The sequence below is a fragment of the Bos mutus genome, unplaced genomic scaffold (assembly GCF_027580195.1).
Source record: "Bos mutus isolate GX-2022 unplaced genomic scaffold, NWIPB_WYAK_1.1 CTG260, whole genome shotgun sequence".
Taxonomy (NCBI): domain Eukaryota; kingdom Metazoa; phylum Chordata; class Mammalia; order Artiodactyla; family Bovidae; genus Bos; species Bos mutus.
In genome coordinates, this window is record NW_027219762.1 from 83,605 (window position 1) to 105,911 (window position 22,307).

The window sequence follows — 22,307 nt, forward strand, 5'->3', positions numbered from 1 at the left end:
TCTGAAGTATTTAATACCTACTTAAAGCAAATTTAAGCATCTATGCAAAAATACAGAAAAGAGAATTCTGAAACGACCGTTTCACCTAAATACTAAGTAGCAAATACTATGAAAAGACAGGGAAATGTAATAACTTTGATATTAACTACCATATTTCTGAAGCTCTCCATAAGCTTTCATATTTCTAGCTTCATCTGCATTGTACTTTAAAATTACATCAGCTTTGTGGTCCTTGGAGAAAAACAAGGAAGGATCAAAACTGGTTATGCAAAGAATCATCATTTGTCTCATAAATTCCTTTCAAATTAAACACACTTAGACCTCCTCTGTCATCTGCACACACACACAATCCTCGTGATGAAGTTTGCATGCATGACCAAATAAAGTATAGACTAGGAAAGTTATGTATACAATGCACTGAATCAAAGAAAGAAAAGAAAACAGGTGGGGTGGCAATGCGGTCCTTGTCCACACTCTAACACTGTAGTTCAAACTGAAAGTGGTATTATTACCCAAGAGATATCTTTCTATAACCCATAGTTCTTAGAGTATCTTACCGATTTGAATTATCTGTGGTGCTTTTAAAAAAGATACCATATCTTCCTAAAACCTGAGAGGCCTGAAGTGAAGTCTTTGTGTGTTTATGATGCAAATATGCTTGAGAATTACTGCATTTTAGGGAGTTCACTGTTCTCCATTTTAAAGAAGCTGAGTCACTGACAGAGGAAAACATTCTGAATGCTTACAATTAAGCTAGAAAAGGCCTAAAGAAAGACAACTGAAAATATCAGTCATAAAACTGCAGTGTAATACAAACCAACACTTCTCACACTACAATGTGTACCAAAAACACATAGGTATGTTGTTAAAACTCTGAGTGTAACTCAGTAGTGAAGAGATAAGCTAATAACCTGCTCATACAATTCCATAGAGTAGTGATGCTGCTATTATCTTTAGATTATGATGTGAGTACCAAGGGTTTGTAATTATCCACAACTGATTAAAAATCAGAAGAGCTATTTGTGGCTATCACTTTACAGTTATATTTTAATCCCTTAAGGGATTAATATAATTGTGGTTACACCACCCATCAAACAGAGGATTTAACTGGGAATTAACTATCATTTGATCCATTTGTGGGGTTATATGAAGTTAAACTAAAATAAATGGACATGAAAATGATGCAGTTTTATGGACAGATTCTATGTTTTTAGTCAGCAAATACAAAAAATGGAAAGGTTTTGCCTATGCTCTCCTCTAGGTGTTTTATAGTTTCTGGTTTAGATCTTTAATCCATTTTGAGTTTATTTTTGTGTATGGTGTTAGAAAGTGTTCTAGATTCATTCTTTTATAAGTCGTTGACCAGTGCTAGAGAGGGTGTGGAGAAAAGGGAACCCTCTTACACTCTTGTTGGGAATGCAAACTAGTACAGCCACTATGGAGAACAGTGTGGAGATTCCTTTAAAAACTGGAACTAGAACTGCGATACGACCCAGCAATCCCACTGCTGGACATACACACCAAGGAAACCAGAATTCAAAGAGACATGTGTACCCCAATGTTCATCGCAGCACTGTTTTTAATAGCCAGGACATGGAAGCAACGTAGATGTCCATCAGAAGATGAATGGATAAGAAAGTGGTGGTACATATCAAAATGCAATATTACTCAGCCATTAAAAATAATACATTTGAATCAGTTCTAATGAGTGGATGGAACTGGAGCCTATTATACAGAGTGAAGTAAGCCAGAAAGAAAAACACTAATACAATATAATAACACATATATATGGAATTTAGAAAGATGGTAATGACAACCCTGTTTGCAAGACAGCAAAAGAGACACAGATGTATAGAACAGTCTTTTGGACCCTGTGGGAGATGGAGGGGGTATGATTTGGGAGAATGGCATTAAAACATGTATAATATCATATAAGAAATTAATCGCCAGTGCAGGTTTGATGCAGGATACAGGAAGCTTGGGGCTGGTGCACTGGGATGACCCAGAGGGATGGTATGGGGAGGGAAGTGGGAGCGGGTTTCAGGATGGGGAACCCGTGTATATCCGTGGCAGATGCATGTTGATGTATGGCAAAACCAATACAATATTGTAAATTAAAAACATAATAACAATAATAATAATAAAATAAATAAAAAAGAATAAAGCTCAAGGACACACACTTCCTGCTTTTGAAACACAACTGTTCAAACAATATGGCACTGACATTCCAGCAGTAATGCAGATCCTGGAACAAAACTGAACACTCAGAAATACAATTTTTCAAAACCACCCAACTAACACTTATGAAAGGAACCAAGATCACAGTGTAGAAAACACATCCTCTCCAAGAGACAGGACTGGAAACACAATACTTAACATAAAAGTAGACCCCCTTTGTTACACTAGAATCTACCTAAAATTACCCTGAAATAGATCAGAGATTTAAACACAGAGCTGAACCCATAAAACTACTACAAGAGAACACAGTGTACAACTACCAAATTCCACCCTGCTCTTTGCTTTTGGTATAGGACACCAAACCCATAATCAACACAAGCAAAACCTAGTAAGTGAAACTATATCACACTAAATAGATTTTTCACGGAAAAGGACACTGTCAACAACAACAACAAAAGACAGTGTACTAGGTCGGTAAAAATATTTGCAAATGATATGACCGATAAGGGATTAACATCCAAGGTAGATAAATCCTGCCATTTGCAACAACATGGATGAACCTGGAAAGTAGTGTGCTAAGAAAAACAAGACACACAGAGAAAGCAAACACTGCAGGACCTCATTTATATGTGGAATCAGGACTGAACACAAACTCATCAAAGTTCAGGGATGCTCCTAATTGCTCAGCTTTGAGTGACCTGGATTTTCTGCACAAGCCTGAAATGAAGAGAAGGATTATCAGTTGCCTGGCTGAGTATATAAGGTATGCCTCACCATGCACAGAGCCTAAAAACAGAGGTTGAGAGGTCTGCTGGTTTTTAATGAAACCTCAAACATGGGCTTTCTGCTAGGTTATAAACAAGCATTCAGTGGCCACACACAAGGAAAAAATACATACCATACAGAATCTGTTTCAGAAATCATCCAACAAATGATGACAAGAAAAAGCTCAGGGAGAAGAAATCTGATGTTCCATCTCACCATGTTATATCTGCATTTTCTAGTTTTCAACAACAACAAAACACGAGATGCACAAAGAAATAGGAGAAGGTGTCTGGTCACATATAAGGAAATAAGTACTTAATACAAAGCATGGCTCAGAAAGCCTAGAAGCTGGACTTAACGGAGACTTTACATCAGGTAGTATAGATAAAAAGAATACGAGAAACAATATGTGTGTGTGTGTGTGTTCATGTGTGTGTATTTAAATTGTCAAGAATATTTCACTAGAGAACCAGGACATACAGATTCTTTAAAAGAAAACCTGTGGAGATGAAAAGTGGAGTGGCTGACTTCAAACTGTCTCTGTAGATCACTAATAGAACAACCACACCAAAAAATCAACAAGGAAAGAGAAGACTGAAATTTTACAAATCAGAAAGTCTTAGGTATTTACAGAAAACATGACCTGATAACAAAATAGAGAGAAACAGCAATTATTTCACTCAAAATTTACTTAAGCACAAGTGATGGGTTTGACCCAGAAATCAGAAGGATTTCTGTCTCACAAGTCATATTTCAAACATTGAGATAATAGTGGGCAACTACCAAGTAGTTCTCTAAGTATCCATCTCAGATTTATAACTTACACTTTAAAAGCTCTAGTCTATGTCTTACCTTTCTCCTATAAGCCCCAAAAAACCTTTTTTGGAGATAGAGGTTTTGCCTTATTTAATTGAATCATCTACAGCAGTGGTTTCTCAAACTTGGAAATGAGATCTTTAAATTTTAAAATCATAACTGAGAACCCAATATAAACTTACTAATATTTTTTTCTTTTGATGAATGAGAATACTAATGAAAATCATTGTCATATGCTACTGTTCTTATTTCAGCAAAAGTCATTTTTCAAAAATATTTAAAATGTAAAACTGGAGGGAGTCCTCTGGTGGTCCAAACATTAGGATTCAGGGCTTTCACAGCAGTATTCTGGATTCAATCCCTGACTGGGGAACTAAGATCCCACAAGCTTGCAGTGCTGTCAAAAATTAAAAAAAAATTGAAAGGAAAATGAATAATCTAGCTCTGTGAAATATATTTCATAAAATACAATGATATCTTCTTGTTTTACTACAGAAACCTGAAAAAGTCAGCCTGCAGCATAAACCCTGAAAATCTAGCATGAAGCTTTGAATACACTTGGACTTTAAATGAATACAGAATGATGAGCTGTAGTATTTATCCAAAATGATAAGAGAATATGTATTGCATATTATATTTAAAATAAGAAAAGAAACAACCAGTCTTCCCAGAGAACACATATACCGTAAGTCAGCCAGAATCCTATCATCTTAAACATAAGTGAATCGTAACAAATTTTGATGCCAGAAGGATGAGAATCATAACTGGCTAGGACAGGTCAAATGCATTTTATCACATCAGAGAAATAATGATATTAATGATTCCTAAATTCAAGAACAATATAAATTTAAGTGTAGTTGTTACCTGATAGTCTCAAAGACCAATCAATATAATATCTGAAGTATTTATCCAAATCTATAAAATAAAACTCACAGTATATTACATTTAAAATACAAACAAAAAATAGTGTTTGGTGTTAAGCCATACTTAACGTGATACAAAAAGTACAGTTCACAGACTGTGTGAAAACTGTCTGCTAAGGTTTAGGGGAAAACTACAGATGTGTGTGGGTGTGTATGGGGGTGTGTATGTGTCTTGTGTGCATGTGCAGGTATGTGTATATGATGTGTGTGTGTGTTCATGCCTATGAGACAAAGTCTAGTTATAGATAGAGACAATATATTAAGCAAAAACTAAAGTTAGGCAGTTCAGTTTGGGTCAAATTTTCTAATTTAGTCTATTAATAAATACAATAATTTTACTTCAACTAAAGTCTTTTAAAATTACAAAAGCATAGTTCTTTGTCACATAAATTACTTTTATTCACAAATCGCTCTGCGAATTTTTAGTTATTTTAAACAAATGAAAATAACCCATTGACACAAATATAGCCATCCATTACCAATCTACATCAGTTCAGGCCCCAAATCACTAACTGGAGAAGAATGATTCAAGAGAACAAAAGGATTTTTTAATCCAAAAAATTAGGGTTGAAAGAATTTTTAAACAAAGTGATCAATAAATATGCCAAAGTTACTAAATAAGATGGTCTATCATGTTTCAATTTCAAATGTTCCTAACAGGACCTACAGCTGTTGTTACAAATCCAAGTCTTACGCTGGACCATACACTATCAGTTCAGTTCAGTTCAGTTCAGTCACTCAGTCATGTCCGACTCTTTGGGACCCCATGAATAGCAGCACACCAGGCCTCCCTGTCCATCACCAACTCCCGGAGTTCACTCGGACTCACGTCCATCGATTCAGTGATACCATCCAGCCATCTCATCCTCCCTAGTCCCCTTCTCCTCTTGCCCCCAATCCCTCCCAGCATCAGAGTCTTTTCCAATGAGTCAACTCTTTGCATGAGGTGGCCAAAGGACTGGAGTTTCAGCTTTAGCATCATTCCTTCCAAAGAATTTCCAGGGCTGATCTCTTTCAGAATGGACTAGATGGATCTCCTTGCAGTCCAAGGGACTCTCAAGAGTCTTCTCAAACACCACAGTTCAAAAGCATTAATTATTTGGCACTCAGCTTTCTTCACAGTCCAACTCTCACATCCATACATGACCACCGGAAAAACCATAGACTAGACTAGACGGACCTTTGTTGGCAAAGTAATGTCTCTGCTTTTTAATATGCTGTCTAGGTTGGTCATAACTTTCCTTCGAAGGAGTCAGTATCTTTTAACTTCATGGCTGCAGTCACCATCTGCAGTGATTTTGGAGCCCAAAAAATAAAGTCGGACACTCTTTCCACTGTTTCCCCCTCTATTTCCCCTGAAGCAATGGGACCGGATGCCATGAATTTCATTTTCTGAATGTTGAGCTTTAAGCCAACATTTTCAGTCTCCTCTTTAACTTTCCTCAAAAGTTTTTTAGCTCATCTTTCCTTTCTGCCATAAGGGTGGTGTCATCTGCATATCTGAGGTTATTGATATTTCTCCTGGCAATCTTGATTTCAGCTTGTGTTTCTTCCAGTCCAGTGTTTCTCATGATGTACTCTGCATAGAAGTTCAATAAGCAGAGTGACAATATACAGCCTTGATGTACTCCTTTTCCTATTTGGAACCAGTCTGTTGTTCCATGTCCAGTTCTAACTGTTGCTTCCTGACCTGCATACAGATTTCTCAAGAGGCAGGTCAGGTGGTCTGGTATTCCTATCTCTTTCATAATTTTCCACAGTTTATTGTGATCCACACAGTCAAAGGCTTGGCAGTGTCAATAAAGCAGAAATTTTTTTTTTTTTTTCTGGAACTCTCTTGCTTTGTCCATGATCCAGCAGATGTTGGCTATTTGATCTCTGGTTCCTCTGCCTTTTCTATATAGTTAATTAGCAATTAGAGTCATTTTGTCTTAAAAATAATTTTCTTTTTTTCTTTCATGGGTTAATATTTTTGTTAAGAGTCTAGGACATTTGTTTCATACACAGAATTTGTCTGTTTCCTCAAGTGCAAACATATCTGGCATCAATCCAGCCTAGGTGTCACAAATCATTCTTTCTAAATATAAATCCTATTATGAAAGTTATCGAGGATTTTCTAATTTTATGGATTTATATTGTCACATAAATCACTATTTTTGAAGTCTTCAAGAATTCACAAAGGTAAGTTTTGTATTAAAGTAAAATATATAACCACATTGACTTTTTGTCTCAAGCTTCCTCAGATAAGAAATAGAGGAAAACAATAGAATGGAAAAGACTAGATATCGCTTCAAGAAAATTAGAGATACTAAGGAAACATTTCATGCAAAGATGTGCACAATAAAGGATAGAAATGGTATGGACCTAAGAGAAGCAGAAGATATTAAGAAGAGGTGGCAATAATACATAGAAGAACTGTACAAAAAAGATCTTCATAACACAGATAATCATGATAGAATGTCCACTCACCTAGAGCCAGACATCCTGGAATGTGATGAACCTTAGGAAGCATGACTATGAACAAAGGTAGTGGAGGTGATGGAATTCCCCTTAATCTATTTCAAAACCTAAAAGATGATGCTATGAAAGTGCTGCACTCATTATGCCAGCAAATTTGGAAAACTGAGCAGTGGCCAGGGGACTGGAAAACGTCAGTTTTCATTCCAAACCCAAAGAAGGGTAATGCCAAAGAATGTTCATACTACCGCACACATGCACTCTTCTCACACACTAGAAAGGTAATGCTCAAAATTCTCCAAGTCAGGATTCAGTAATACTTCAACTGTGAACTATCTGATGTTCAAGCTGGTTTTCAAGAAGACAGAAAAACAAGAGATCAAGTTGCCAACATCTGCAGCATGATCAAAAAAGCAAGCAAGTTCCAGAAAACCATCTACTTCAGCTTTATTGACTATGCCCAAGCCTTTGACTTTTGTATTGTGTATCACAATAAACTGCGGAAAATTCTCAGAGATGGGATTACCAGACCACTTGACCTGCCTCTTGAGAAATCTGTATGCAGGCCAGGAAGAAAGTTAGAACTGGAAATTTGATTGTTGTATGCTTGTTTTGTTGTTGTTGTTTGTTTTTATCTTCCTAAAAATTGTATACTGATGCCCTAACCCCAGAAGATGATAGTATTGGGAAGCAGATCCTCTGGGATGTCCTTATGCCACCATAGAGGAACTGTTGGGAAAGGAATCTCTCCGCGTATGAAGGAGACCTCAGAGGGCCCGCCATGAGCAGAGGCAGCAAGGACTCAGCAGTTTGCAAATCAGAGGAGGATCTACACCAGAACCCTAACCCTACCAGCACACTGATCCTAGACTTCCCATGACTGTAAATGAAACTTTCCATTGTTGAGGAGCCAGTTTGTAGTATTTTGTCGTAAGAACTTGAATGAAGTGACACACTGGTGACAACATGTTTCATTCTCACTGTCTAGTAACTATGAGGCAGTGTTCCTCTTGAGTTGCTTATGTGTAATTTTCTATGGAAGAATTATTTTGATGCATGTCATGTAGAAATTGTATAGGTACATTTTTGTTAGGCCTAGAAACTTTATTCCAATTGAATGTCCCACATTAATTGGTGTTAAAAAGTGAGTAATCTCTTTTGTTTCCTCTCCAGTCACTTGAAACATTCTGTAAGATGTCCTGAAGGGGAGCACAAAGTACTATTTTAATGGAAACCTAACAGTTCTGTTTTGTAGGATTTGAGAGTATTGGAACACAGTCCTTGGCATCAAAATCTGATACTTCCCTCATTCAAATCAGACATTGTTACATAGGTTCAGAAGATATGCTGTACCATGTACTCCCAACACTGAAACCTCAGAAAGCAACCTTTTCATTTTTTCAAATTATTTTAGTGGAAGATATTAAATTTACAATATCAGGTTAGTTTTTGCCTTACATCAACAAGAGTCAGTCAGCAGTACACATGTGTTCCCGCATCCAGAACCTTCCTCCCACCTCACTCCCCAGACTATTGTCCTTTGTTGTTCCAGAGCACTGGCTTTGGGTGCCCTGCATCATGCACTGAACTTGCACCAGTTATCTGTTTACGTATGGTCATGTACATGTCTCAGTGCTATTCTCTCAAATCATCCCACCATTGCCCTCTCCACAGAGCCCCAAAGTCTGTTCTTTCCATTTCTGTCTCTTTTGCTGCCCAGCATGTAGGATCATTGTGACCATCTCTTCAAATTACACACATATGCATTGCTACACAGTATTTGCATTTCTCTTTCTGACTTTATTTCATTCTGTAGAACAGGCTCCTGTTTCACCCACCTCTTTAGAATGGACTCAAATGCATTCCTTTTCACAGCTGAGTAATAGTCCATCGTATAGATATACCACCACTTTCTTGTCCATTCATCTGCAGTGAATATCTAGATTGCTTCCATGTCCTAGCTATCATAAACAGTCGTGGGATGAATGTTGGTGTACATGCGTCTCTTTCAGTTCTGCTTTCCTTGGGGTGTATGTAAGCGGTGGGATTGCTGGGTCATACAACGGTTCTATTTCCAAGTTTTTTAGACATCATACGATTTATTGTGGCTATACCAGTTTTCATTCCTACCAATAGTGTAAGCTGGTTACCTTTCCACTCCCTCTCGAGAGTTTCTTATTTGAGACTTTGGGAGATGGTCATTGTGACCAGTGTGAGATGACATCTCATTGTGGTATTGACTTTCATCTCCCTGATAATGAGTGATGTTTAGCATTTGTCCTGTGTTCATTAGCCATCTGTATATCTTCTCTGGAGAAATGTCTATTTATTTCTACTGCCCACTTTTTAATCGGGTTCTTTGTTTTTCTGGTATTGAGTTGCATGAGCTGCTTGTATATGTGGGAGATTAACTCTTGGGCAGTTGTTTGATTTGTTGTAATTTGCTCCAGTTCTGAAGGCTGTCTTTTCACCTTGCTTATAGTTTCCTTCACTCTGGAGAAGCTTAGAAGTTTCAATCAGTCGCTTTTGTTTCCTTCTGTTTTTATTACCATTACTCTAGAAGGTGGGACATAGAGGAGAAGATCTTGCTGTGATTTCTGTCAGAGAGTTTTCTGCCTATGTTTTTCTCTAAGAACTTTATAGTTTCTGGTCTTCCACTTAGGTCTTTAATCCATTTTGCATTTATTTGTGTGTATGCCATTAGAAAACATTTCATTCTTTTAATGTGGTTGACCTGTTTTCCCAGAACTGCTTGTTCAAGAGGCTGTCTTTTCTCCATTGCATATTTATGCCCCCTCTGTCAAAGACAAGATGGCCGTGGGTGTGTGGCTTCATCTCTGGACTTCCTATTTTGTTCCGTTGATCTGTATTTCTGTCTTTGGCCCAGTACCGTACTATCTTGATGACTGTAGCTTTGTAGTATAGTCTGAAATCAGGAAGGCTGATTCCTCCATTTCCATTGTTTCTCAAGAGTGATTTGCTCATTGGAGATCTTTTGCATTTCCACACAAATTGTGAAATTATTTGTTCTAGTTCAGTGAAAAACACCGTTGGTGTTTTTATAGGGATTCCACAGTTGAATCCAAGAATATCAATGGTGAATGAATGTACCAATAGCTTGCCTTGGGTTGTATACTGATGGTCACTATATTGATTCTTCAGATCCAAGAATACGGTATACTTCTTCATCAATTTGTGCCATCTTTGATTTCTTTCAACTTGGTTTTATAGTTTTCTGTACCAGGTCCTTACTTTCTTTGGGGGAATATATTCCTAAATATTTGAGTCTCTTAATTGGATGGTGAATGAGATACTTTCCTTAAGTTCTCTTTTTCATTTTTCATTGCTGGTGTATCAGAATGAAAGCAATTCCTGAGGATTAATTTTGTATTCTGCAGCTATATTCTATTCATTGATTAGCTCGAGTAATTTTCTGCTGGCATCCTTAGTATTCGCTGTGTGAAGGGTCATGCCATCTTTTAACAGGAATAGTTTTTTTTTGTTTGTTTTTTTTTTTTTTTTTTCCAATCTGTATTCCTTTTATTTCCTTTTCCCCTGATTGCTGTGTCTAGGACTAATTTAAAAACTAATTCCAATGTGTTTTTTACCTCAGAAAAGCTTACTGATGAAATTACAAAGCACTGAGAAATCTCAATTCTACCAGATTCCCACAATAAAATCATGAAGATCTTAAGGAGTTAGGGGTAATTTTTTGGGAGGTGGGGAAGCAGAAACTGTTTAAGTCTTTAGAAAAATGTATCATAATCAATTTAGCCTGGAATATTTGTAGTCTTTCCTTCAGTTTCAGAAGATTCTACAGCCCTAAGAGTAATGCAGGGCTTTCTAACTGAAACCAAGAAACTCACCAAGAGCTCACCAAACTGTAACAGAGCACATTAGAAAAATTGTGTTTCTGTGCTGTTAAAATTTGTGAGCTTTATAGCCAAATTAAAGAATGGTAAAAACACCTTCAAGATGGTTGTGCTAAAGATCCTGCTAAAACAGGTGAGGCCACAGGGCAAGGGAAGAGGGAAGGTGTGGGAGACCCTTGAATGAAGTGTGGTCCGGGGGAGAGGCAGGCTCCAAAGACACAGCTGAGAAGAATCTGGCAGGGCCACACCTGTAAGTGTCACAGCCATGAGTTTGGGGGTCTCCCTCAGGCTTGCATCTGAGAAGGAGCAGCACCCGAAGCCTCTATGTCAGGAATGACCAGAGACAGTACACCAGAGCAGCTACCAGAGACAGTTATGGTTGTAAATATGGATGATCCCAGGAAATAGCTGAGAGAGCGGGAGTCCCAAGACCCATACCCATCAGTCAGACCCACTGTAGTTGCACTCACTAGAGCAGTGCAAAGGCATGAGGTGGCCCACAAGCAAGGTGGAACTGGAAGGGGCTGCTGTTCTCATCTGCTCTGAGTGCCAGACGAATTCAGACACATGCCTGCCATCCGTTGTGAAGACAGGGAGCAGGTCAGAGACCCAGGGTTTTCTTGCTGAAGACACACACACACACACACACACACACACACACACACACATATACACATGCACACCACCCCCTTGCTTGAAGACACAGTGTGCAACAGGGACTGCTAAATCCTGACCAGGTAAGCAGTGACATGACAATTGCCAGCACACACAAGTCAGGAGTACAGTAGCTGTGAGAAACAGCCCCTGGTTAGGGGATACAGACCACCTCAGATGCAGAACACCACAGGGAACATGGAGCCATGAGCTTGTCTGATGGTATGGCAGGACCTGAGCACATCAGTGCTGGCTGGGCATGTGGAAGTACCCAGCATCCTTGGAAACTCAGTTCCAGTGTGCTTCTTCCAACCAAGACTAGGGCTGTTGCTATTGGATATTCTGGACCAGCATGTGGCCTGAATGGCTCCTTGACCTAAAGCACCCTCAATTCCATCATGATCAGCAACCAAGATAAAGACTTTCTTAGCTACAAGATCGACTTGAAGGTCATTGAGGGAGACTGATTATGGGTGGGTATGGGACCTGGTGGGGAGTGGGAGGATCGTGTTAGCCATGTTCCTGCACTGTGAGACTTTGGAGAGGCATCATGGAAGTTTTTAATGCTTGCCTGGGAGGCAACCTGAGGCACCTAGAAGCTTGCACTTTTATCCTTGTCCCTATCCTGGCAGGTGCAGGTGCAGAGAAGGTCCCACTGCAAGCCAATCTTTTCCTTTTGGGACAACTCCTACTTCTGGAACACGATGATCATTAAGGAGTATTACCTTGGCATCACTGGTAAAATGTGGCTCCAGGGTGGTGAGTGTAGGTGTGTAAGGAGGTGGATGATCCACCTGTGGAATCCGCCCCTGTGTCCCCTGTCTTTCTGCAGGTTATAGGGCACGTTATTCCACTCCAGTCCACTGGTTCTGGGACTTTGAATGAGGAGCACAAGCCGCAGGCTGGACATCAGGTGCCTTAACTTTCTCAACTGGTTGTCTGGCCGCTACTGCCCAGAGTCAAACAGGATTGCTGAGGTGGGTTTGCTTTGGGCCTGCATACAGGTGTCGATTGATGTTGGAGTTCTTGGATGCTCACGGGAGGGTTGGGGCCCTGGTCAGCCCCGGGCTGATCTTGCTTGTGCTGCCAGCAGATCATTGGTGGAGATGTGGGGGACGATCATGTGAAATATTATCCTAGGAAGGAAGGTTCTGCTATGAGCGGTAACTGACAGAAACACATGTGATGAAAGGGGTCTGGAGGTGTGCCCTGTAGTGTAGTGCTGGGCCACTGTCCTTTCCCAAGTGAGGATGCTCAGGCACATGCAAGCTATCTGTGGAGCCAGATTTTGGGTCATGCATGTAGCAGATGACCTGCTGAGACCTGGGGCTTTGGGACTCAGTGTGTCGATGAGTGAAGCAAGACTCCCTCAATTTAGCTGTGGTTGCAGTGTGAGAGTCCTAGGTGATACTACTAGAGGCAGGGTGAATTAAGTGTCTTTGTCAGAATCATCCTTCCGTGGGTCCTGCCATCCCCTGGCCTCTTGTTTCTCACTGAGTTTAACCTTACCATGGGAAGGCCTATCATTGAAAGGGCGTCCTCTCAAGGGTCCCAGCGGACCTATGTGCTGACTTTGGGATCTTCTGTGATTTTGCACATTCACCAATCAGCGTCTCACCATGACCACACTTGCTGCACTGGAAGAGGCTTCTGGCTGCCTTCAGAAAATATGGAAGTGCTTGGGGAGGAGGTGGACAGAGAGCTCTAAGTGCAGAACATGGTGCCTACTCATGTCATCTCTGACATTGCTGGACATGGGAGTCTTCAGCTCCTGAAACACCTGTGTTCCCTGTTTGCGTTTGTGTCCCCATATCAAGCCTGTGTATGTATACATGTGTGTGTTTGTGTCGCCTGTGTTTGCGTGTGTGTGTGTGTCCAGCCCAGGGAAAAAGCAGAGATAAAGACGACAAGAGAGGAAGAGCCAAGCAGTCAGAAGAGGCAGCTCAAGGTGTCCCCAGTCTGAGGGTGGTAGGTCGCCCTATCTCCGCAGTGACCCTGTCCAGGATGGGAATGAGGAAAGGATGGCCAGAGATAACTCAGGACCTTGGCTCCAAAAATCTGCAATGAGATGAATTACAAAAACACACTCACCATTTCTACCATGTTCTTGTATGTGTTTGGACGAGAAGAGCAGATGCATGGTCTGCGGATTCACCCAGGGCAAATCAGGTGGGGTGGGGCTTTAAAACCCCCACCTGTGGAGCCCACAGTCTGTGTGAATATGGGCTGGCCTGTGGAAGTGGTGGATGTGGATACCGAGGGCCTGGGATGGTTGAGGAGGCTATGGTCTTGCTGAGAAGGACAGAGACTCAAAGGAGAAAGAGGCACAGATTGACTGCTGTCCTGGAGACTTGTCCTACACACGTGAGAAGGAGACCCGGGAAGGTCCTGGGCCAGTGCTTGCTAGGATCAGCCCATCAGCCGGCACCCTCTCCATGAAGGTGGCAAACACTGGCATGATGTGACACAAAATGTGAGACATGCTAAGGTAGGCTGTCCATGCAAAACCACAGGCATCCTAGGAGAGACAAGGTGTGAGCGTGGCATGCCTCTGGGCACTTCCAGCCTCCCTGGCAGTGCAAAAAGGCGAAGAAAGTGCAGGTGTTGGTGTACGTGTGTGCTCCTCTGCTGGGGTGTGCCTATGAGGGAGGGAACAGGGAGGAAGCAAGGATGGTGGGCTTATTGCATGTCCCATGGGAACTCAAGAGAGTGGGAGACAGGGAAGCCCCTGGGGGCAGTTCGGGGCCTGCTGGTTTTCAGGGTCCAGGGGAAAGGCAATAGCAGTCCTGCCAAAGATACCCCATGGCTCGTGCAGAAAGCCCTGACATAAATTCCCTCTTTCTTCTGGGGCTTTCCCTTGGCTTTGGGGGCCTGAGGGGCAAAGGTGAGTGTCTGCACCTAGGGGAGGATTTTGTCAGTCTCTCTGGACCACAATCTCTGATTTTGTTGTAGGCAATCTGCACCAGGTGACACTCAGAGGGAAGCTGCATTCCAGGTGACCGTCTTGGATGTCCGTGTACACAACCAAGGACTGGCTTCCTTGGCACTTGGGCTGTGTAGGTAAGCAGAGATGCCTGGCTGTAGGGAGTCCTACCTGGGCTTAATGAACCCAATGAAAGAGAGTATTTGCATTTAGCAAATCAATGAGGCCTGGGTGGAATCAAGCCCTCTTGGTGTTTTTGAGATGGAAAAGCTGCTTTCTGCCCAAGGGAGGGATGAGCTGTGGGCCCAGAAAGGGCAGGTTTCCCAGATCATCATCTGTTTGGGGACTCCATGGGTCTGGGTAGGAATAAACAGAAGGGACTACCTGTAGGAATGCCACCTTACCATTATGGCTCGGGTTTCATGCCTTGTATCAGAAGAGACCCTCTATCTATGGGCACCTTCTTCACAATATTGGATCACACCCAGGCCTGTCACAGACCCTGGGGGCCCTTGGAGGCTCGGGCATCTCTTTGGCCTTTTCCTGCTAAAGGGAGGTAGCTCTTGGAGGCACAGGTAGACAGGTGAAAATAGAAAGCTACACAGGTAGAAAGAACAGGGGGCCTCACTCAGAATTTTGGGGGTAGTAGGCTAGCAATCGGGACACAACATTGACCAGGAATGACCTAGATAGGAACACACTGAGAAAGCAGTTCTCCAAGTCAGCTGAGCCCAGACATCCTTGTTTTCTGGTCTCCTGAAAGAATGCACAGGCAATGGATCAGGCCAGCATGACTGGTACTGTGAAGCTGTCCAAGGTGATGGGAGAATGCAGAATGCAGGCACATGTCTTTCAGGTCTCCAGGGCGAGCATTTCCAACCCTGCGCAATGCTCTGCAGATCGGTCCCTGTCAGGAGCAAATGCCAAAATTTTGTAACCTTTGAGGCTAAGTCACAGAGCTGGAAGTGCAACCTCACATGATCAATGAGAAAGTGAAAGAAAATAACCAGGACAAAGAAAATAGGGTGCTTACCAAAATTGATGCTCCTGGACAAGAAAGTTTGTACTTCTGCATATGTGCAATTCCTCTCAGGGATGTTGGTGTGTACACAAGCATGTGTGTGCATATGTGCATGAAAAGCACCTGACAGTACGCTTGTGAGTATGAAGTATAGAAACTGACCTAACCAGGTGATGAAAGTTGGATAGCAAAACCATGCAGGTCATAGGGAAAGATACATACTCTGGCCATCAGAAACACTGGAGCCAGGGTACCAATCCCTGTTATCTCATTGGATGAGCAATTTCTAAGTGGAATTACAGTGGTGCACCCAGGATGCCTGGCAGGAAGAAAGTGCCTGGGGGTGACCAGTAAGAGTGCAGAGGATCCGAGACACAGAACAGGCTGCACTCCCAAGACACAGAAGCCATGGTGGGTGATCCCATAACCCCTTGGACATGCAGCTACAAGGGCCTTTTTATCCTTATCAAACTCTGGGCTTTCTTTCCCTGACCTTGCCATGAGCATGAGCATCCTTTGCCTTTTTTCTGAGGTTTCAGAAATGGACCACCACTGCAGCATGAGCACCTGCTACCTGTATCAGTTTGAACCATCACTGTTTGTACTCTTTGAAGAATGCATATATCAGAGGTAAGGACTATAGGATGGATGGATTAGCTTGATCCTCTTGCTGTTCCTGGCCCCACAGGATTGGGCAACTGGGCAGGCTGTTACGTGTTCTCACATGGATAACAGAAGCACTTTGAAAGGGCCTCGATAGGGTAAATGGGCAGACATGCATGTCTCGGTCACCAGGGAGTCATGAAACTTAACAGGGAGTTGTCCTTCGTGTCTCATTGGTAGGTGTTTGAACAAGGTTCAAAGAATTTCCTCATGCCAGCAGAGCATGCCCCATTTCTCCCTCTGTGCAAAGTGTGGCCAAGACGCTGCAGACCTCTGCAATGTTCACGTCTGTCCAGCGAGGGAGGGAGGGTAACACGACCCCTTCTGAGGTTTAGCAGTGACCGCCCACTGTTGGCTTTCAAGTTTGAGAAAGCACTCTCCAAACGTGTGGACTAAAAAAGTCAGATCGTGTACACCTGTGGCGGATTCATGTTGATGTATGGCAAAGCCAATACCATATTGTAAAGTAATTAACCTCTAATTAAAATAAATACATTTAAAAAAAAAAAAAAGTCTGATCTTAGGTTAGTGCAAATCACTCAGGAGGAGAAGGGCTTGCCTTCACGGCAAGGATAAGCTTCTTGTATGAGTGCTGGTGTCCAGACAGTGGCAAAGGGGAACAGCACCACTTAAAGAGACAGAGACCCATAGACACCAGCCCTGGTACATACATAGAAGGATTGCCCAAAACAGTGCTATGCCAGAAGCAGAGATAAAGAGACACAGAGTGAGCTCTGTACCCTAAGGCTCTGGTGTCCCTGAACAATGGGGATCAACTGTTGCAAACCGTTGGGTTTTTCCCTACTCCGCTAGCATCTGGACAGCAACAGGTACTCTGTCCCATGGAGAAAAGTATCCAGCCACTTGGAGCCCCTGTGTATCATTTGGATACTCAGGGAGAGCTCTCGGTTATTGAAGGTCCTGTGGGACACAGGAGTGTGTTGTTCAGATTGCGGAGCAGGAACCCGTGGTTGAAATTTCCAAATGCAGGTCAATGACAGCGCCTGGGGTAGCGGCAGATGCAAAATCTGCTAGCTCCCTAGAGCAGAATCTGGCCACGTGGTGGAGCTGGAGCCCAGGAACCGCGGAAGATGTCCTCCGGTCTAGGGGCGTGTCCATAAGGGTGCCGTCCAGTACCCTCTCAGCCATTGGTCTAGATTTGGGCCAGCAGCATGTGCGTGGCTCACAGCCTAGGGCCGTGCCTGTTTGGCTGATGTACCAGAGCCTGTTCACCCGGTCCTGGGCTGACCACCACCCCTTTCTTCAACCTCAGGCCACCACAGACACACCAGCCACTGCCTCCCGACCATGCCTCTCACTCCCCACCCCGAAAAAGCAAGTTGGCCCCACAGGTTTTTTGCAGCCTGGGCCGCCATTGCACACCACTTGCTTTGGTGCTCTTATGTCCCATCCTTTCATATCTGACCCAGCCTGGGGTCATGGTCAGGGCCAAGAAGAGCATGAGAGGTGGTCAGAGGAATGTCGGAGTGTCCTGGGACCCCAGACCTTCTTAATTGTGAGCCCGGGTGCTCATGGGGATGGGGCCCTGAAGCCTGCCCTTGTGATGCTGTGCATGGCTGCGACCTTGCAGCCACCAGTTGTCACACCAGGCGAAGATGCCCCTCTCTTCAGTGTGGAGGCAGCAGGGGACCTGCTGGACAGGACCTCTGCCCTGGTGGACAGAGACATGGCGCAGATCAGGCGGATGTTCCAGCTGCTTGTGGAAGACATCATGGAGGAGGTGGAGGTTTTGGCTGATGAGAAGCAGCAACAGGGGTCCTCCCAAGACCTGGATGAGAAGATATTAGAGGATCAAGGCCAGCAACGGCCGGGAGGCCTGAATGAACTTCTGGCGCTAGATGCGCTTCAGGCTCTGGCCACCCTGCAAGTGGAACTGAGCTCTGACCATGAGAAAAACTGCAGGGCCTAAGTTTAGTTCATGTGCAAGAGCCATCAGAGGAGGAAGTGTGACTTGGCTCAGAGGAGTGCCATTATCCAGGGCATCCCTGGCTTCTGGGTCAAAGTGGTATCCTTTCTGCTGCTCCTTGGGGTCTGCTGCTCAGGAGGAGGAGGAGGTGCAGGGGCAGGAGCAGGAGGATGGGTGGGGGCGAGGGCGCAGGATGCGTGCTGGTGGACCCTGAAGGAAGTGTGGTACTGGGCAATTGGCAGGCTCCAAAGGCACAGCTGAGTAGAGTTCAGGCAGGGCCTCACCTGTGAGTGTTGCAGTCATGACTTTGTGTGTCTACTTCAGGCCTGCATCTGAGGAGGAGCAGCTCCGAAGCCTCTAAGTCAGGAATGACCAGAGTCAGTACCCCAGAGCAGCCTCAGCAGACAGTTATTATAAATGTGGATGATCCCAAAAATAACTGATATGGGACACACACACACACACACACACACACACACACACACACACACACATAAACATACACAAACACACACCAACTCCTTTGCTTTCGGACATGATTTGTTACAACGACTGCAAGTTGTTTGACCACGTAAGCAATGACATGCCACTACTCAGCATACACAAGTCTGGAGAAGAGTAGGGATCAGAAACAGCCCCTTCTTGGGGAATGCAGACCACCTCAGATACAGAACACCACAAGGAACCCAGAGCCATGAGCGTGCCTGATGGTATGGCAGGGCCTGAGGACAACCGTGGTGGCTGGGCAAGCAGAAGTGCCCAGCATCCTTGACGATGCCTGTTCCAGTGTCCTTCCACCCCAGACTAGGGCTGATGTTCCTGGCTCTTCTTGGCCTAGTATGTGGCTAATATGGCTCCTTGACCTAAAGCAGATTATGAACCACCCTCAAGTTTCTGTCATCATCAGCGACCAAGATAAAGACTTTCTCAGCTACCTGATCAATTTGCAGGCCAGTGAGGGAGACTGAAGACGGGTGGGTATGGGACTTGGTGGGGAGTGGGAGGATCATGTTATCCATGTTCCTACACTGTGAGAGTTTGGAGAGGCTTCGTGGAAGCTGTTAATGGGAGGCAAGCTGAGGTCCCTAGAAGCTTGCACCTTTCTCTTCTCCCTATCCTAGCAGGTACAGGTGCGAGCCATCCCTGGTCCCACAGCAAGTTGATCTTTTCCTTTCGGTATAACCCCTACTTTTTGAACACAGTGATCATTAAGGAGTATTACCTTGACATCACTGGTAAAACGTGGCTCCTGGGGTGATGAGTGTGGGTGTGCAAGGGTGTGTATGATTCACCTGCGGGATCCGCACCTGTCTCCCCTGTCATTCTTCAGGGTAAAGGGCACATCATTCCACACCAGTCCATTGGCTCTGGGACTTTGAACAGAGAGGACCCAGCTGCAGGCTGGTCACCAGGAGCCTTAATTTTCTCAACTGGTTGTCAGGCCACAACTGCCCAGAATCAAACAGGATTGTTGAGGTAGACTAGTTTTGGTCCTGCATACAGTTGATGCTTGATGTTAGAGTTCTTGGCTGCTCATGGGAAGGTTCGGGTCCTGGCCAGCCCAGAGCTGACCTGGCTTGTGTTGCCACCAGATAATCAGCTAAGACGAGTAGGGTGATCCCCTGAAGTACTACCCCAGCAGGGAAGATTCTTCCGTGAGTGGTAACTGACAGAGACACATGTGGTAAAGGGTCTGGAGGTGGGCCGTGAAGGGACAGCCATGTTGGAGTCGTGACACTTTCCTTTCCCAAATGGGGATGCTCAGGCTCATGCAAGCTGGCTGAGGAGCATGAATTTGGGCCATGCATATAGCAGGTCGCCTGCTGAGGCTAGGGCCTGAGCATTCAGTGTGTCCGTGAGTGAAACAAGTCTCCCTCAAATCAGTTGTGGTTGCAGCATAAGACTCCTAGGTGATACTACTAGAGGCAGGGTGAAGTAAGTTTCTTTTTCAGAATCATCCTGTTGTGGGTCCTCCCATCCTCTGGCCTCCTGTTGCTCACTGAGTTTGACATTGCCTGGGCCCTTCATTCCTGCCCCTTAACCTGGGAAGGTCTATCATTGAAAGGGCATCCTGTCTGGGATCCCAGTGCACCTGTGTGCTGACTTTGGGTTCTTCTGTGAATTTCCACATGCACCGCTTGGTGGCTCACAAGCACCACACATGCTGCTGGAAGTGGCTTCAGGCTACCTTGGGAAAATATGAAAGAGCTCGTGGAGGAGGTGAACAGGAAAGAGCTCGTGGAGGACGTGAACATGGAGCCACAAGGGCAGGGCATGGTGCCCACCGACAACATCTCTGACATTGCAGAGACCACCCACCCTTAGACTGGGGACACCTCATGCCTCCACTTATGGTAACTAGGCTCCTCCTCTCCTGTCACCTTCATCTCTGTGTCTTCCCTGGGCTACACACACAAACACACACACTCACAAACACAGCCGACATAAGCACATGCGTGTATACACACACATGCTCGGCACGGAGACACAAACACAATCAGGGAACACGGGCTTCTGAAACACATGAGTTTCCTGTTTGCATTTGTGTTCCTGTGCCGAGCATTTGTGTGTATGTGTGTGTGTGTGTTGTGTGTGTGTGTGTGTGTGTGTGTGTGTGTGTGTGTGTGTGTGTGTGTGTCTGGCCCAGGGCAGACACAGAGATGAAGGAGACAGGAGAGGAGGTGCCAAGCAACCAAAAGAGGAGGCACGAGGCGTCCCCAGTTTAAGGTATGTTGGTCGCCGTATCTCTGCAGTACCCTGTACAGGATGGGAACGAGGAAAGGATGGCCAGTGATAACTCCAGACCGTGGCTCCAGAAATCTGCAATTAGACCAAATACAAGACAAGCTCACCATTTCTACTGTGTTGTTGTGTGTGTTTGGACCGGGAAGAGGGGATGCATGGCCTGAGGATTCACCCAGGACAAATCAGGTGGGGTAGGGCTTTGAGACCACTGGCTTTGGAGCCCTCAGCCTGTGGTCACATGGGCCGGCCTTTGGAAATGGTGGATGTGGCTATGGCAGGACTGGGATGGTGAGGAGGCTAAGGTCCTGCAGAAAAGGGCAGAGACCTGAAGGAGAAAGAGCCACAGATTGTCTGCTGCACTGGAGACTTGTTCCACACACGTAAGGAGAACTGGAAAGGTCCTGGGCTGTGCTGCCCAGGATCAGCCCAAAAGCCAGCATGCTATGTCCATGAGAGTGGCACACACTGACACGATGTGACACAAAACGGAAGATAAGTTAAGGCAGGCTGTCTGTGCAAAACGACAGGCCTCCTAGGAGAGACAGGATGTGAGTGTGGCATGCCTCCAGGCACTTCCAGCCTCCCTGGCAGTGCAGGTAGGCAAAGAAAGTGCAGGGCTTAGTGTACGTGTGTGGCCCTCCGCTGGGTTGTGCCTGTGAGGGAGGGAACAGGGAGGAAGCAAGGGTGGTGGGCTTATTGCATGTCCCAAGGGAACTCGGGGGAGTGGGAGATGGGGAAGCCCCTGGGGGTAATTTGAAGCCTGCTGGTTTTCAGGGTCCAGGGTCTAGGCAATAGCGGTCCTGCCAAAGATACCCCATGGTGTGTGCTGAAAGTCCTGACGTGAATTCCTTCTTTCCTCTGGGGTCATGCCCCTGGCTCTGGGGTCTAGAGGGGCAAAGGTGTGCATCTGCATCTGAGAGAGGATTCTGGCTCTCTCTCTCTGGAGCAGATTCTCTGATTTTGTCATAGGGGATTTGCACCAGGTGACACTCAGTGGGACCCTGCCTTCCAGGTGACTGTCTTGGATGTCTTTGGGCCCAACCAGGGACAGGCTTCTTTGGCACTTTGGCTGTATAGGAAAGCAGATATACCTGATTGTATGAAGACCTACCTGGGCCTAATGAGAGCAACTGAAAGGGAGTCTTGGCATTTAGTCAATCAGTGATGTCTGGGTGGTTCTAACACAGTTGGTGCTAAGTTACAGAGTCAGAAGTGCAACCTGAGATGAGCAAGTGAAAGAAAATAACCAGGACAAAGAAAGTTGGATGCTTACCAAAGTTCATGTTCCTGGAGAAGAAAGCGTGTACTTCTGCATATGTGCAAGTTTCCTCTCAGGGATGTTACTGTGTACATGCACATGCAC

At 44.5% G+C, this 22,307-nt stretch overlaps 1 pseudogene; it reads left to right on the plus strand.

Moving 5' to 3' along the window:
- Positions 1-17,674: 17,674 nt before the first annotated feature.
- Positions 17,675-19,869, plus strand: LOC138986923 (testis-specific Y-encoded protein 1-like; annotated as a pseudogene).
- The last annotated feature ends 2,438 nt before the right edge of the window (positions 19,870-22,307 follow it).